Below are 15,736 nucleotides of genomic sequence, written 5' to 3' on the forward strand. Positions count from 1 at the left end.
TTTAAAAAAAAGTACACAGTATTCAGAATCGCCGTTTTTGGCGATCTGAATACTTTGAAGTGCAAAGGAGGGCTCGGAGGTCTTTTAGACCCCCGATCCCTCCATAAAGAGTACCTGTCACCACCTATTGCTGTCACAAGGGATGTTTACATTCCTTGTGACAGCAATAAAAGTGATCAAAATGTAAAAAAATTAAAAAAACACAATTTAATATTATAAAAAAATAAAAAATAAATAAGAAAACAAAAAAAAATTTTTTTTTAAAGGGTGAACCTCCTTAATGGCGCGATTAATCGTGAGTAAACTATGACATTAATGCGATTAAAAATTTTAATCGCTTGACAGCACTAATATATATATATATATATATATATATATATATATATATATATATATATATATATATATATATAAAAATATCGTACAATCCCATATACCCAATTCCATACCCACAGTTGATCCAGGAGGGCAAAAAACCCCAGCAGAGCATGATCCAATTTGCTACAGCAGGGGAAAAAAATCCTTCCTCATCCGCGAGAGGCAATCGGATTTTCCTCGGATCAACTTTACCTATAAATGTTAGTACCCAGTTATATTATGTACATTTAGGAAAAAATCCAGGCCTTTCTTAAAGCAATCTACTGAGCTGGCCAGAACCACCTCTGGAGGGAGTCTGTTCCACATTTTCACAGCTTAAGTAAGCTGTGAAAAAAACTCTCTGTATTTGGAGGTGAAATCTCTTTTCCTCTAGACGTAAAGAGTGCCCCCTTGTCCTCAGTGGTGACCGTAAAGTGAATAACTCAACACCAAGTCCACTGTATGGACCTCTTATATATTTGTACATGTGGATCATATCCCCCCTTATTCTCCTCTTCTCAAGAGTGAATAGATTTAGTTCTTCTAATCTTTCCTCATAGCTGAGCTCCTCCATGCCTCTTATCAGTTTGGTTGCCCTTCTCTGCACTTTCTCCAGTTCCCCAATATCCTTTTTGAGAACTGGTGCCCAAAACTGAACTGCATATTCCAGATGAGGTCTTACTAATGATTTGTACAGGGGCAAAATTATATATCTCTCTCTCTCTCTTTTGAGTCCATACCTCTCTTAATATAAGAAATTACTTTGCTCGCTTGCTGTGCTGACTTACTTGTGCAAGGAAAAATGTATATACTTACTGCATTTCAGCCCCCGCCAGTCATGTGATCCAGCTCCCCAGTGTCAATCAATGACAGCTGCCAGGGAGAGGAGGGGAGCACTGACAACAGATATAGGAGCCTATAGGTTTTATCACTGCTTCAGGCTTTAGCCATTGTCTAGTGCTCTCTCGTCTCCCCTGCAGCTGCCGCTGGCTGACACAGAGGATCACGTGACTAGACCGGAGCAGGCTGTATATACATCTTTTAGCATAACTGTTAGGATGAGGAGGGAGATTTTTTTTAAGACTAGTTAGTTGTATGCAGGAATTCTACCTTAGACTCAGGAGAAATTATCTGGGAAGTATAAACAAACTAAATTTCTCAGATCAAGTTCTTATGTGTTAAAATGGAGCCTTCATTAAGATGGAGCATTCATTAAGACACGTTCAGAGTATCTAATCTGCCCCTGGACTCAGAATTATTTTTCTCTCTAAATGCAGCTAAACTGAACACAAAAAAACACACAGTGTGAGTTTTACCATTTACTGTAAAATCACGACATGCACTTTTATGCATTTAGAGATGTCCAAAAAATACATATATTAAAGTGGATGTAAACCCACTCTCATCCTTTCTAAACTACTGCCATAGTGGTTATCTATAGGTAAGGATACATGTATATCCTTGTCAAATGTCTCCCCTCAGTCTGTTATGAGACCCGAAAAACTGCAGATTCTGTGGGCAAGTCTGTTGTCTGGAACTCGGTGGGTGGAATCGTGATGTCAGTAAACGCCCCACCCACCTCTACACTCCCCTTGTAAATATGCATTTTCTCCTGTGTATTTCTTACACTGAACTTCTGCTATGATCACCAACATCCAGTCAAAACCCAGAAAAGTCACCACATGACTTCAGCATGCCCAATCATGCTGAGGTGTGGAGCAGCCAATCCCAGGAGCGCTAGAGAAGAAAAGAAGGAGGGGATCTGAAGTTCACAGAATGTCTCTCTCAGGCTCCTGCATGATATATGTAAATCACCTGTCACTCACAGTGAGGGGGAGAAACGGACTCCTATTTCTCTGTGTGTCAGTTTTTATCTCACCCAATAAAGATATGAGGATTGCTCAGAGCTGGATTAACTTTGTGGCAAGACTGAGCACAGATGACATGAAATCCTATACTGTATATAGCCTTAATAAAAATAATTGGAGTTTACATCCACATATACAGGCACAACATTGATAGTATAAGTGAGGCCTAACAATTATAAAGCATGATGTCTCAAGGGATAAAGAGGCTTAATCAACCATTAAATGCTCAAGAAGAATTTATTTTAGGGACACCTTTGTGACAGATTTACTTTAAAGTGACACTCCAAGTAAACAGCAAAATAATTTAAAAGAATAAGGAAACTTTTGTGTCCTTTTTTTTCTCTGTAAACTTATTTTTTTATGAATACCACTCTAGCACATGGATGTTGTACGTGACCAATTAGGAATGGAAACACTAACCTCTTTGTAAGCATATATCTTGTATTACTAACTAAACCAAGGCATATGGTAGATAATAGAAGTTGTCATTTATATTAGATTAGGCCAATTAGGAGTACTTAGAGCTTCTAAAGTGCCCCTACTGCTTCCAAGGTGATTCTTATCTAAAAAACGGAACTTGCTAAATAAATGTAACACTTTTTTTGTGAAATATTAAAGAGGAAATTTGCTGAGTATTTTTTTTTTTATCCCCTTTATTCATTTTGGTGGGCTATCCTCAAAGTACATACTCACAGGTCTAGTGGGTCCAGCATTGTCCTGTTGCAATCTGACAATTATTAGGTCATGCAATAACATCCTCTTTAGCCGTTATCATGGAGCTGCCGTTTTCTGTGGGTTCCCGCTAATGACACATGCACTTGGCAGAACAGCAGGGAGCTTGCTGGAAGAGCCAGAAGTGTTAGCTGGCCCCCAGATATGTGCATTGGCACCTGCACAGTAACCTGATGCCACCTTGGATCTATGACATGGGTATCCCACAAGACTGCAGGTGAGGGACAGACAAGTCATTCTTGCCTAGGCAAGATTCCCAGAAGCTCTGCGAGATATTGCCCGCCATAAAAAACATATTGGGAGGACTTTTATGCTTGTATGTGTTGCATCTTATGCCACATAAAATATTCCTATGACATTAAGTGGCGGTTCACACTACCGCGACTTGGGATCCGACTTGTGTCGCGCGACATGAGAAATTCCATTGAAGTAAATGAGAGCTGTCTTAATGTACACTACTGAAGTCGCTCCGACTTCAGAAAAGGTTCCTGTACTACTTCAAGAGGACTTGTAGGCAACTTGTACCCATTGATTTCAATGGAAGTTGCCTCCAAAGTCGAATCACCAGCTGAAGCAACGTTACAAGAAGAGAAAATATGTTTTCTCAGGCAAACCCCTCCCTCCCACAGAGCCGATTATTCTGCGATTGGCCACAGCCAAAGTCACCTGTCCTGGAGGCAACCTTAAGTCGCGTTGTAAGTTGCTCCAAGTCACGCTGAAGTCGCCTTGCAAAGTCGCGCTGTAAGTCGGATTGCCCCTGTGTGAACCGGCACTTACTGTGATAGAATATAATTTGCTGTTTGCTGCAATGCAATTTTTGTAGCAATGTAGCAAATAGGCATGCACACATCACAAATGTAAGGCCTCATGCACACTGAGCTTAAAAACTGTCACATGCATTTCACCTTTTTCAGCCTGTAAATGAGCCTCAATTTTAGCTTTTGCAGGAATATTAGAAGAGGAGCATTGAGGCCTGGTTCACACCTATGCATTTTTTAGCGAGCTTTCAGTTTTGCAGAAACACACTACGGTCCATTTAACATGGTTTCCTATGGATGAAGTTCACATCTGTGCATTTTATGGAACGGGCCAGGGATTTTTTTCTGGTTTTGGTTCCATAAACTTCAATTGATCAAAAGCATGCACGCAAAATGCACCTGTAACCTGCATAGGTGTGAATCTGGCCTTAGAGGCTGGAAAAAAATACATCACTTGTCAAGATCAGAAGGAGGAGCTTTTAGGCAGAAAAAATGCTAAACGCAATTTTGCAAAGGCCAGAATAAATTACTATTGCTTGTCGCATCTAAATGCGCTTAAACATGTGTGCAAAACACAGCTTTAGGCACGTTTCTTACGCATTTTTTCTCCGGTCTCTTTCACACCGGGCGGATCATTAATGATCCGCCTCCGTAAGCTCAGCGGGGATCGCTCCGTATATCCCCGCTGAGCCGGCGACTTACCAATGTATGTCCCTTTTTCATCCGCAAATGGATGGATGAAAAAGCGGCCATACGGTCCGCACATGTGAAAGGGCCCTTAGTCTGGTTAAACAAAGACACAAGTCCATCTAGTTCAACCAATAACAGGGAAAATAAAAAGAAAATCATACAATCTTTTATACACAATCCTATAACCACAGTTGTTTCAGAGAAAGGACCCCCCCCCCCCCCCCCAAGCAAAGCATGATCCGTTTTGCTACAGCGATCTGGGGAGCTGAGCAAACGCTCAGTGTGCATAAGGCCTAAGAAACCCAAACCTCTGTTATTCTATCAAGCATGCTTTACAAAACACAGTTGATATACTAAATATAATACATTTAGGGTCCCTGAACAGCGGTCCTTGTTCATTCCCATTAACCGCTTGCGGACCAGCCGCCGCAGTTTTACGGCGGCAGGTCGGCTTTGCTGGGCGAGATCACGTAATATTACGTCATCTCGCTGAGCAGCCAATAGGGGTGCGCGCCCCTGATGCCGACGCGCGTGCCCGGCGGTCACAAACACCGCCGGGCACCCGCGATCGCTCGTTTCAGAGCGAGAACCGGGAGCTGTGTGTGTAAACACACAGCTCCCGGTCCTGTCAGGGGGAGAAATGCCGATTGTCTGTTCATACAATGTATGAACAGCGATCAGTCAGTCATTTCCCCATGCCATAAAACTATCCCCTATTTTGTAAACGCTATAACTTTTGCGCAAACCAATCAAACGCTTATTGCGATTTTTTTTTTACAAAAAATATGTAGAAGAATACGTATCGGCCTAAACTGAGGATTATATATATATATATATATATATATATATATATATATATATATATATATATATATATATATATATATATATATATATATATATATATATATATATATATATATATATATATATATATAAAAAATATATATTTTTTTTGGGGGGGGGGGGGATATTTATTACAGCAAAAAGTTAAAAAAAAAAATGTAATTTTTTTCAAAATTGTTGCTCTATTTTTGTTTATAGCGCAAAAACTAAAAACCGCAGAGGTGATCAAATACCACTAAAAGAAAGCTCTATTTGTGGGAAAAAAAGGATGCCAATTTTGTTTGGGAGCCACGTCGCACAACCGCGCAATTGTCAGTTAAATTGACGCAGTGCCGAATCGCAAAAAGTGGCCTGGTCTTTGACCAGCAATATGGTCCGGGGCTGAATTGGATAAAGGATTTCCACTCAATGTGGACACATGCATACAGGTTTTTAGGAAAAGGCTCAATCTACCGACCTACAAGTCAGACAGTATATTCAGATACATCTAAGAAAGAGTAACTACTACTGGTGGAACTTAATAAGGAGAACTTGAACTGAACTTATAAACAAAAATGCAGAGTAGTAGACAAGTTCACTAGCAAAAAAACTTTTTTTATGGATAAAGTTGAACTGGAATGATACAAAATCTACTTTTGCAGGAGAACAAGCCCCCGCCCCCACCCATTGCAAAGGCTAAATTGCTCATTAGGTCAATGGATGCAGGGATCAAGTACATTACATACTCCATTCCTCAAGTCTTGCTGGCTACTCCATTCCTCAAGTCTTGCTGGCTTCGGAGTGGTGCTCACACCGCTAGCTATGGATGGCACCTCAGAGTCATCCTAGGCTATTAACCCTGCACTGTAACTGAGGAGGCAAGGATGCAACTGTGACCCACGGCTGTTTAGAGGACACTGTGGTGGACTGGTCCCATGGATGGAGGAAGCCTGCCGAAACCACAAAAAACATAATATACTTTATCCCTGCACCGCTAGAATAAATGGCCATTTAAATCATAATTATATATTTTTTTTAAATCAGGACTATGAACTGTACTTACATTCAATGGAAAAAAAAGTTTCCCTTGCGCTGGTGGCTGCTACGTTTGTTGAAACCTTCATTCCTCTACCTCCCTAAAGACCCCCACAGCTGTGATCCTCCTGTGCTGCAGTGATTAATACATGCTGTGCTGGACCCACCATATTCACTCACAGGGCTGCCATCAGGGGGGTACAGGGATTACACCTGTAAGGGGTACGGCTGGCCCCCTCCCGTTTTTTGTTTTTTGCATTACACTTGTAAGGGGCCCGATGGTCCCCAGGGACAACCCCCCCCCCTGCTTATTATCTCGCGTCAGGAGGAGAGAAGAGATTACACTTGGTTTTCTTCGTCAGCCCTGCCTAAAGCTGTGTAAGGGGCACCAAAATTTGTGATGGCTGCCCTGGTCACTGATCAAAAGTACTGGCTATACCTGCCCTTTCTGCCCCCCTGCTCCATTCATGCTTCCAGCAATAAAAAGAACAGGTAAACAATGAAAGGTTGTGCTTTTCCTCAATCCATGGAGTGCTTTTCATTGTGGGAAGCTCTTTATGAATAAAGCATGGGGGCAGAAATGGTGGGCATTGTTGGCACTTATGACCAGTGGTCCAGCGGCTTGTATAAAACCCCAGTACCAGAAGATAACAGCTGTCTAAGTATCCAGAGGGGGGCATTGAAATTAGGAGGTCAACGAACATAGCAGCCACCATCACCTTTGCAGTGATAGGGCTTGAGATTTTGTCTCATTCCCAGGGTTCAGCTTAAAAAGACAAAAAGAACAAAAGAAAAAAAAATTACACAAAAAAATAAATAAATAAACGATTGAACCAGGTAGACCCATGGTGGCAGATGCTGATGCTGCCTAAAACCATATATGGTCACCTGGGAGGAGAGTTGATTGGACTATCTCGGTACTGATAATATAGATATTGACACGTGTATTATCATAAAATTATTTATTACATAAAACTAAACATTAAATATACAAGCCAGACCCCACCCAAATAAAACACATTACTATACTCAAATTTCAATACAAAAAAATTAAAGGTGGCCATACAATATACAATTTTCTTCTTCAATTTCCTTTAGATTTACCTTCAACTATGTAATGAAAGGGCCTGCCTGATTGCACACAAATTGAAAATGTTTAGGTTTGACCTCCTATTACTGTATAGAGTTTTGGTAAATCTAAATGGCAAATAGTACAAAAAAAAAAAAAAAAAAAACTGGATAATGTATGGCCAGCCTTAAAAAAAAAAAAAAAAAAAAATTCCCTGTAGCAAAAAAACAATTAGGCCAATCTAGCTGTCAGATTTTAAAGTGAACCTCAACAAGTACAAAATGCATTCACTCAAAGACAAGTGATTAATTAAATCAGTGCTAAGGGGTTCTACATGTACTTAGGCAGCTTTTGGTGCTTAATTAAGGTTAAGAGGTTAAAAATCCATAAACTCTGTTTAACAGATGGACAGCTTTAGAAGCTCGGGATAAGTTTGGTGCACCTGTGTCTTTGTCTTGCCGGGTGTTTGTGATTTGCTGGTTAATGCCATAAATCTATAAAATAGGCCCAAAATAAAAACAGATTTCTAGGATTTTACCAATACTTTCACACTCACAGAGTCCTACATTTAGAATCCATAATTGATTTCAAAGTGCCAAAGTAACCAATTCTATAAAGCTTTGGGAAACAGTTAAAGAGGAACTCAAGAGACAGTGAATGACACAGTGAATGACAATAAGCTGAAGGAAGCATTCAAACCAGTGATCCGCCTGTGAAACTAACCTGCTGTCTGTACTTCACCTCCTGCTGATCCTTTCTGGAAGCCGCATTCCACATTTCCCATCAGGATGTGGATTTGGCACAATGGAGTGTTGGAGCACGGATTACAGAACAGATCAAAGGGTTTGATTAACTGATTTTCCTAAGCGAATCATTCGTTCCTGCACCATAATAGAATGCTAAATTAATATGGCAAAACGCAAGTGCACAAAATATTATAGTGCATCTAATGTCAAAACTTTAGTGGTGGTCTCCTCGTAACATTCTCCCTGCCAAGTCAGATCTAGAGCTTTGGTACAGGAGACCAAGGATGAGACCAGGATGGAAGCTAGGTTTCTCCCATAGGGTGCAGCCGAGAGCCAACTTACCTGCAGGGTTAGGCCCTTAAAAATAGAAAGTTCCGACTGGCCAAATACAAGCCTGATTATAGTCCCCTCTGTCCCAGATGCAATAGTCCATCCAGCACCTTCTTCCACATCTTGTGGTCCTGCCCAATTATACAGGATAACTGGACTCATATGAGATGGGCTCTCCCCTGACGCTGTGCCCCAAACAGTGTCTACTGGGGGTTTTCCCAGATCCGGACTCGGATAAATTTCACAAAATATTCCTCCAGGAATCACTTTTCATTGCCAGATTAATTATAGCGAGGAAATGGCTTCAGGCAGTGCCCCCGTCGCTCCAGGAGTGGATATCCGCTGTCAATAAGGTCCTACCATACAAAAAAAGAAATCTATGTCCACAGGGGCTGCCCTGCCAAGTATGGCAAGATATGGGACATCTGGTTAGGCAATGCTGCTACTTGTAACGAGATACCTGAATGATACTCTTAGTACCTTAATGTGAGTAAAACACTGTCTGAGGCCGGGTTCACACCTATGCGAATTGAGTGCGATGTGTTCATTTCTCTTCAGGATTTATCTCATTCAGCTCAATACACTTCCCCCCCCCCTCCCAGGTCTCCAAATTCGCAGCTAATCTGCAGCTAAAACGCAGTGGATCTGCTGAACAGTTCTCTTATCTCTCTGCAGAGATAAGAGAGCTGAAATTCGCACCGCACTAGTGTGAATCCAGCCTACATGTATTCTGTGCATAGATCCCCCTTTTTCAAATTGCACTATGTGCCACTGATCTGTCAATGTATATCCTGTAACTTGCCTTTACTCTTCTCAATAAAACACCACGTTATTTGTAAAAAAAAAAAAAAATAGAAAGTTCCAGAGAGCATGTGCAGTTGTTAATGAGATAAGTGGTTAGAAAACGGACGTTACTTACCGGTAACGGTGTTTCTATGAACCTTCCAGGACGGCACCCGAGAGATGATGGCTCCTCCCTACAGGAAACACAATCACTTAACAATTTAAAAGTCCCCACCCTTCCCCTTGATCCTCAGTATGAATTAGAGTAGTCCTGAACTGGTTCACAAGGGACATTGTTCCGTATAGGTACTTACCACCTAGCGTTTAGCTTATCTTTTCCCTCCACATAGGGCGGGAAGTAGGCCTGCCGTCCTGGAAGGTTCATAGAAACACCGTTACCGGTAAGTAACGTCCGTTTTCTCTCATCACCTTCCAGGACGGCACCCGAGAGGATAGACGAGTAACCAACAGGCCTACTTTAGGGTGGGACCCTTGCCTGCAAGGTCTTTTGCTAGATGTCAGAATCTGATTTTATTTCACCACTTCCACTTCCTAGTGTGTGATGAGGGTATCCTAGCTGGATCATGAAAATGACCTGCAGGTCTGCTCCACCTATGCTCCTGTCTCCTCTTTGGATGCAGAGTCTAGGTGGCACGTGCTCTTAAAGAAAAAAATTCTGAGAGCTTGAGTATTCTTTAGGATAGAAAGGTTGGCTGCGCCAATATTCTAGCCATCGTGGTTGATAGTGTCTGCAAAGCTGCATAAGACCATCCAAAGTTTAGTCAGAGATTTGTTCTGTGAAACAAAGACCTACTTTGATCAACCCAAAAAAAAAAAAAAAAAAAAAAAAAAACAACATGTGGTTTTAAGCCACTAGTCTGTACAGGAGAATGGTTTAGAAAGAAACAGGGTCTCCCGACGTACAATCCTTGTGGGTCCCCCTTTTTGTTTGCCAAAGTCCTGGTGAAACCCACTCAAGGATACTAGATTAAGGGAAGTCTATTCCCTTCACTCAAATGACTGGACAGGTATGTGACCAAGCAGGGCGTTTGGTGTGCTCCTGCACTCCCTTCAGTCCACCTGTCCACCTCCATTCATTGGAATGCATGTGACTTTATAGCGAGGACACTTATTGGTCAGTGTCTGGACCACAGGATGCCATGGCGTGGCTCGTTCGTGCGTCCGCCAATACGCGTGGACAAACTCCTGTCTCCAACGTACACTGCTAGACCGGACAAAAACAGCTGCTCTGCAAGCCGGTTGACAAGCAGGTCCCATCCTGGTCATTCCCCATTTCTGGGTTCCTTCCCATCTGAATACCGACATGTCAGATGTGAGATTGTTCTATATACCCTAGGCTCCTTATAACCCTGCGAGTCGATCATTAAACTACGCAGAAAGGAGCCTGTTACGAAATTGCAAGTAACCACTGCATTCATTGGTATATAACAGAAAAGAACAAAGGTGTCGGGGAAAGAAAACTTTTCACCGCCCCCCGCGTATAATATGCAGATACATTTTACCCTATAATCTCAGGGTAAACCCATGAGTGCCACACGCCAACAGAATACAGTATTCTGTAAAAATCCAGTGTTTGAGGTCATGATCCACTCCAAGCACCAAGGAGTGTTAAGTTAAGCAGATCCCTACCACAAGGGACCAATGCCATAGTAGGAGTAAAAGATGAATATTGGTTATTCATATCCAGTTCGTCCAAGGGGGTGACATGAAGGACATACACTGAGCTATAAAGCTCGGTTCGGATCGGGAGAACCAGTCAGAAAGAATCCTGATGCTGAATTTTTTAGGCAAACAGCCCCTAACAGCGTAACCCCTTTCCTACTAAAAAGAACCTACTAGGTGATTTTATGACCTCCTTCCAGTGTCCTATAACCCTACTGGGTTCAGGTCTAGGGAATGTCTCTGGCATGCCTAGAAGTAAAGGCCCGCAATCAGAAATCCTGTTCCTTCCATGTGAATGGAAAATAAGGTCTGAAATAAAGTGACCAAAATGTCCCAGATATACAGGTCCTAGATCTTGTATTTCCGAAGGACAGCAAGCTCAGACTTAATATGGAAAAACAGATAGACACCCCCAGCCTCCACTGCTGTGTTTTCTGATATACAGACACCTGTAGGATAGAGAAGACACAACCAACCTTAGGTGTGTATTTCTCATATGTAGTAAGATACCATATAACCTAAGCCCAGAGAAAGGACAGAAGCTCCAAGTATGAGCTTCTGATGCTTAATAGGTTTATAGGTCCTACATTCAACAGAGAGGCCACTAGCCAATATGGTGTTTTTTCTGAGTAATAAAGAACGCAGAGGACACAGACACCTTCTACTGCTGTGTTTTATTTATGTGCAGTGACCCAAGGTAATAGATTCAGGACAGGAGGACAAGAACCACTATAGTGTTGTCTATTCCTGACTGACCGCAGTACGGTCTTCCAATCAACAGAAAATAATACTAGCACCTATAGTATATCTCTGATGATCATAGAAAAAAGCAGTCGCATGGCCAGTATGACCAAAAGGACATATGCGGCCTCAACCGTGTATTGCTGGTGTTATACTCCCTGCAGTCATAACTAGCAGAGAGTGGTATTAGCATACTTCAGATAAACAATAGGGTATAGGACAAGGGACCGAAATGTTACAGACAGTAACATTGTGTATTCCAACACCCACAGTCATATACCTGATAGAAACGTCACTAGCAAGAAAACTCAATGCTGTGCGTTTCTGGATGGTAACAGTATACCGTCATGAACCCACAATACCAGTTGTGCATTATTTTGATTAGAAAAAAACTTGGAAAGTTTATATGACCAACAGCATGTTGTCGGCAACCCAATGTGTTACTTGATGCAACCTTGTCGGGTCATCTAATCAACAGAAATGTCACTAGCAAAAAAAGGACACTAAAAGCAGTGCATATCTGAATTTATAAATATCCTTAACAATAATACAATGCTATGCGTTTCTGATCAGCAAAATTGTATAGTCATATAACCACAGCAGAAGTGTCGCTATCAGTAACTCAGCGTCATGCGTTTCTGATAAGTAATAGTGTACCAACATGTAACCTCCACAAATTTTTACCAACAGTAACTCAGTGTGGTATGTTTCTGAATAACCATAGTGTGCGGTTTATATAATAGAGGTGTCACCGACAAATCAATGTCATGCTTCTCTGATAAGCAATAATATACATTCCTGTATCCGACAGAAATTACACCGACAGTAACTCAATGTGGTATATTTCTGAATAACCATAGTGTGCGGTTTATATAATAGAGGTGTCACCGACAAATCAATGTCATGCTTCTCTGATAAGCAATAATATACATGCATGTATCCGACAGAAATTACACCGACAGTAACTCAATGTGGTATGTTTCTGAATAACAATAGTGTGCGAATATAGCATAGAGGCGTCACCACCATTCAGTGTTATGCGTTTGATAAGGAACAGAGTACCGTTATCTAATCAATTTTAGGCATTTCTGGTGAGTCATAGGATATCCCTTGATCATCAGTCTACATATATACACACACAAATATATATATATATATATATATACACATATACACACACACACATATATCTCAGAAATGACCCAAGATAAACCCATGTTGTGCATTTCTGATGTGCGGACAGACCAACGCTCTATCCTAGCATAACCTGAGTTTCAGATATTGATCCTTCATCCTAGTGAAGGAACATGGTAGTTCCAAATACTGGAAATCCAAGGTGTGTGACTATACCACAATAGTGGTAGCTGCTATTCTGCTATTGCAAAGGTCTGAGTAGGTGTAGCTGGTCCACACACAGGTGGGAGCTAGTCCAAGCCTTTAAGGTCTTAACGAGCACAGACTCAGAAATCAATTAGGTCTCTCATGAAGAGGTGACCATAGTCTCAGGCTGGAGGCAATCAGACACCTGTATGGCTGATTTTCATAGTTTTAACACAGGGGTTTGTACCAGAGAAACTCCCAATTAAGGGTTGCAGGCTAGCATTTTATGCTTCTCACACCACCTAAATGGTTTGTTGCCTGAGCCACAAGAGGTTTAGATTAACTCTAACACACTGACAGATATACCAGCAGTGTAAGGAGGAAGTGATCGGTTGGAACTTGGGAGATATTGAAACCAATAAACAACCCCCACAAGGGTAATAAACCCACTAGTATGCCCCCTGTTGGGCCTATCCTAAGAGTTTAGGAGGTCAGTTTTTTGGCTAAAAAACCTAACTGCACCCTTGTGATCTGCCTGTCAGATTCATGGCAGGCTGGCCCTAACTGGATTGAGCCTTGCTCAGCCCCCTTTTATGAGATTATTCTAGGGATTTTATAATCTCCTCAGAGGCCTGTATTTGCCTGCAGGAGTCCAACCAGACCCTCTAGGGTGAATGGCTCCTGTTTAGCTTGGCTTACCATATCCTCCCTGTCCTCCTTAAGCTTCCTCTACCTGGACTAGAGGGAATGACTGAGGGCGGGGGAAGGGCACTAGGTTCCGTTCGGACGAGGCCTTCATGGGAGGATATGTCTTCTCTAGGGATAAGCTCCTCTATGTCAGACCTTAAGTTACGGACTGCCTGGCGGCTTCATGGAAAGTTTTTCCTTTCTCTGCCAAGTTATGAGGAGCTATGCCCTGTAGCGGTAGGAGACTGTTTATTTGGGGTCTCCTGGGATCCGCTGGGGGGTTTTTGCAAGACAAGAGATATACATATATGCATAATATTACTTTGTCCTCCCCCAGGACTGCAGGTTTGTACTGGGGAGGTGAAAGGGTGAGAAGTAAAAACCAGTCCTGTGCTGGCTGGCCCCAGAGACTCAGACCCTGAAGACCAGGACTCTCACTCCCTTTCCTCCTCCCTTTCCAAGGGGGAATGTACTCACTGCGCCCCGACCTGGATCTGCCTGCAGTCACATTTGCCTTCATCTCCTCCTGTCCATGAGGAGGTTTGGCTGGGTCCCCGGCTGTCGGTACCTCTTGTAAGGGCTATCCGCAAGCCGACCCTTCCACCGCCATGCTTCTCTCCGGCGTCCCTTCCGGGTTGCGCTGTGAGGCAAAAGCCCACCTTCACTCAGAGAGGCTTGGAGCGCCATGTTTCCAAAAGTAGGAAGCAGTACCCGGGAAGAGAGAGCTCTTCAAATGGCGGCGTTTCTTCTGCACCCTAGCGATGGCAAGCCTCCCCGCAGCTCAGAGCGCTGGTGCACGCCTGGGGCGACCTGTGAGTTAGACCCGAAGGCCTACAGGTTAGTTCAGCCCTCCCCGGCCTCCCTAAGACCTGTCTCAACAGGGGTACCTTCGACCCTCCCCGGTCTCTAGGTTTTCAAACAAAACAAACGTGACGATGTGTTCGGAGAAACACAATCAATACTGAGGATCAAGGGGAAGGGTGGGGACTTTTAAATTGTTAAGTGATTGTGTTTCCTGTGGGGAGGAGCCATTATCTCTCGGGTGCCGTCCTGGAAGGTGATGAGAGAAAACTCTTGAACTGCTGAGTAAGGCCCTACTGTAAATATTCTGGGACTATGCCATCCTTTCTGTGGTTAAAACCTTGAGCTGGTGAGCCACTGCGTTATGCCTCGTTTCTACTGAGCAGAACGGTTCGGGTCGGCACAGTTTGGAATGGTTAGAATGGTCCGGTCTATTCTGGTGAGCGTTTCTACTGCAAGTCGGACCACCAGGGGCCATACAGGGTTTAGAAAAAATGCCTAGCGTGTCGGCCAATCGGTGAAATGTATTGTAGCTCCGCCCTAACGAAACCGTACCATTTTCTATGGTGCAGTATGGTTCGATTGTATGGGCCGCTTTCATAATGGAAACACCCAAAATAGCATACCGTACCGAACTGATCCACTCAGTGGAAACGAGGCATGTTACCATGATGAGGACAAGCGGCCTGATGAAAGCATTGTTTGTTTTGCCCTTTGGAGGAATAAAGCCGACCCTACCGGGAGAACACATTGATTACTGCTAGCGACTATAATTGCCCCTAGCAATAAATCGCATGTAAATGCCAACAGGCTGGTTGTACCCAAGTTGATTACCTTGGGTACATTAAAGCGGAGTTCCACCCTATTTTACAACTTCTTTGCATTCGTTTTTACACTGCCCCCTTAAATACATTTGGGATGTTTTGTTTTTGTCTTTTAAAAACTCACGTTTTTATCTGTGAGTGTCTTATTCCCCCGCCGCGGCGGAATGGCCCCCCCCCCCCCCCCGCCGCATCCAGCGCTGCTATGCCTCCTGGGATATGTGTGTTATCATCCCCAGGCTGGGCTGAACATCGCAGCCGTGGATGAACATCTCGGGGGCGGGAGGGAGGGAGGGCAGTGCCGCCCATATAGGTGGTGTCCTTCCTCTTCTCCCTCTCCAACTCCTCCCCCGTCCTAGCTCCTCCACCCGTCCTAGCACCGCCCCCGTCCGTCACCGCCGCCCCCGTCCTAGCTCCTTCACCCGTCCGTCACCGCCGCCCCCGTCCTCCTCCCTCCACCACCCGCCCACCTGCAGTCTGTCTCCGATGC

The 15,736-nt window shown here is 43.2% G+C and overlaps 1 protein-coding gene across 3 annotated transcripts in view; it reads right to left on the reverse strand.

The window, feature by feature from the left end:
* The window catches only part of FRMD1 (FERM domain containing 1), a 104,355-nt gene that overhangs the window by 59,894 nt on the left and 28,725 nt on the right, over positions 1-15,736 (reverse strand). The window contains exon 1 of one of the 3 annotated variants that reach the window (XM_040350675.1): positions 8,058-8,153. The exons of the other annotated variants lie outside the window; for them this stretch is intronic. The gene's annotated coding sequence lies outside the window, so the exon portion shown is untranslated. Of the gene's footprint in view, positions 1-8,057; positions 8,154-15,736 lie in introns of those variants that run through there. 3 annotated transcript variants of the gene reach the window in all.

This window comes from Rana temporaria, chromosome 4 (genome assembly GCF_905171775.1).
Source record: "Rana temporaria chromosome 4, aRanTem1.1, whole genome shotgun sequence".
NCBI lineage: Eukaryota > Metazoa > Chordata > Amphibia > Anura > Ranidae > Rana > Rana temporaria.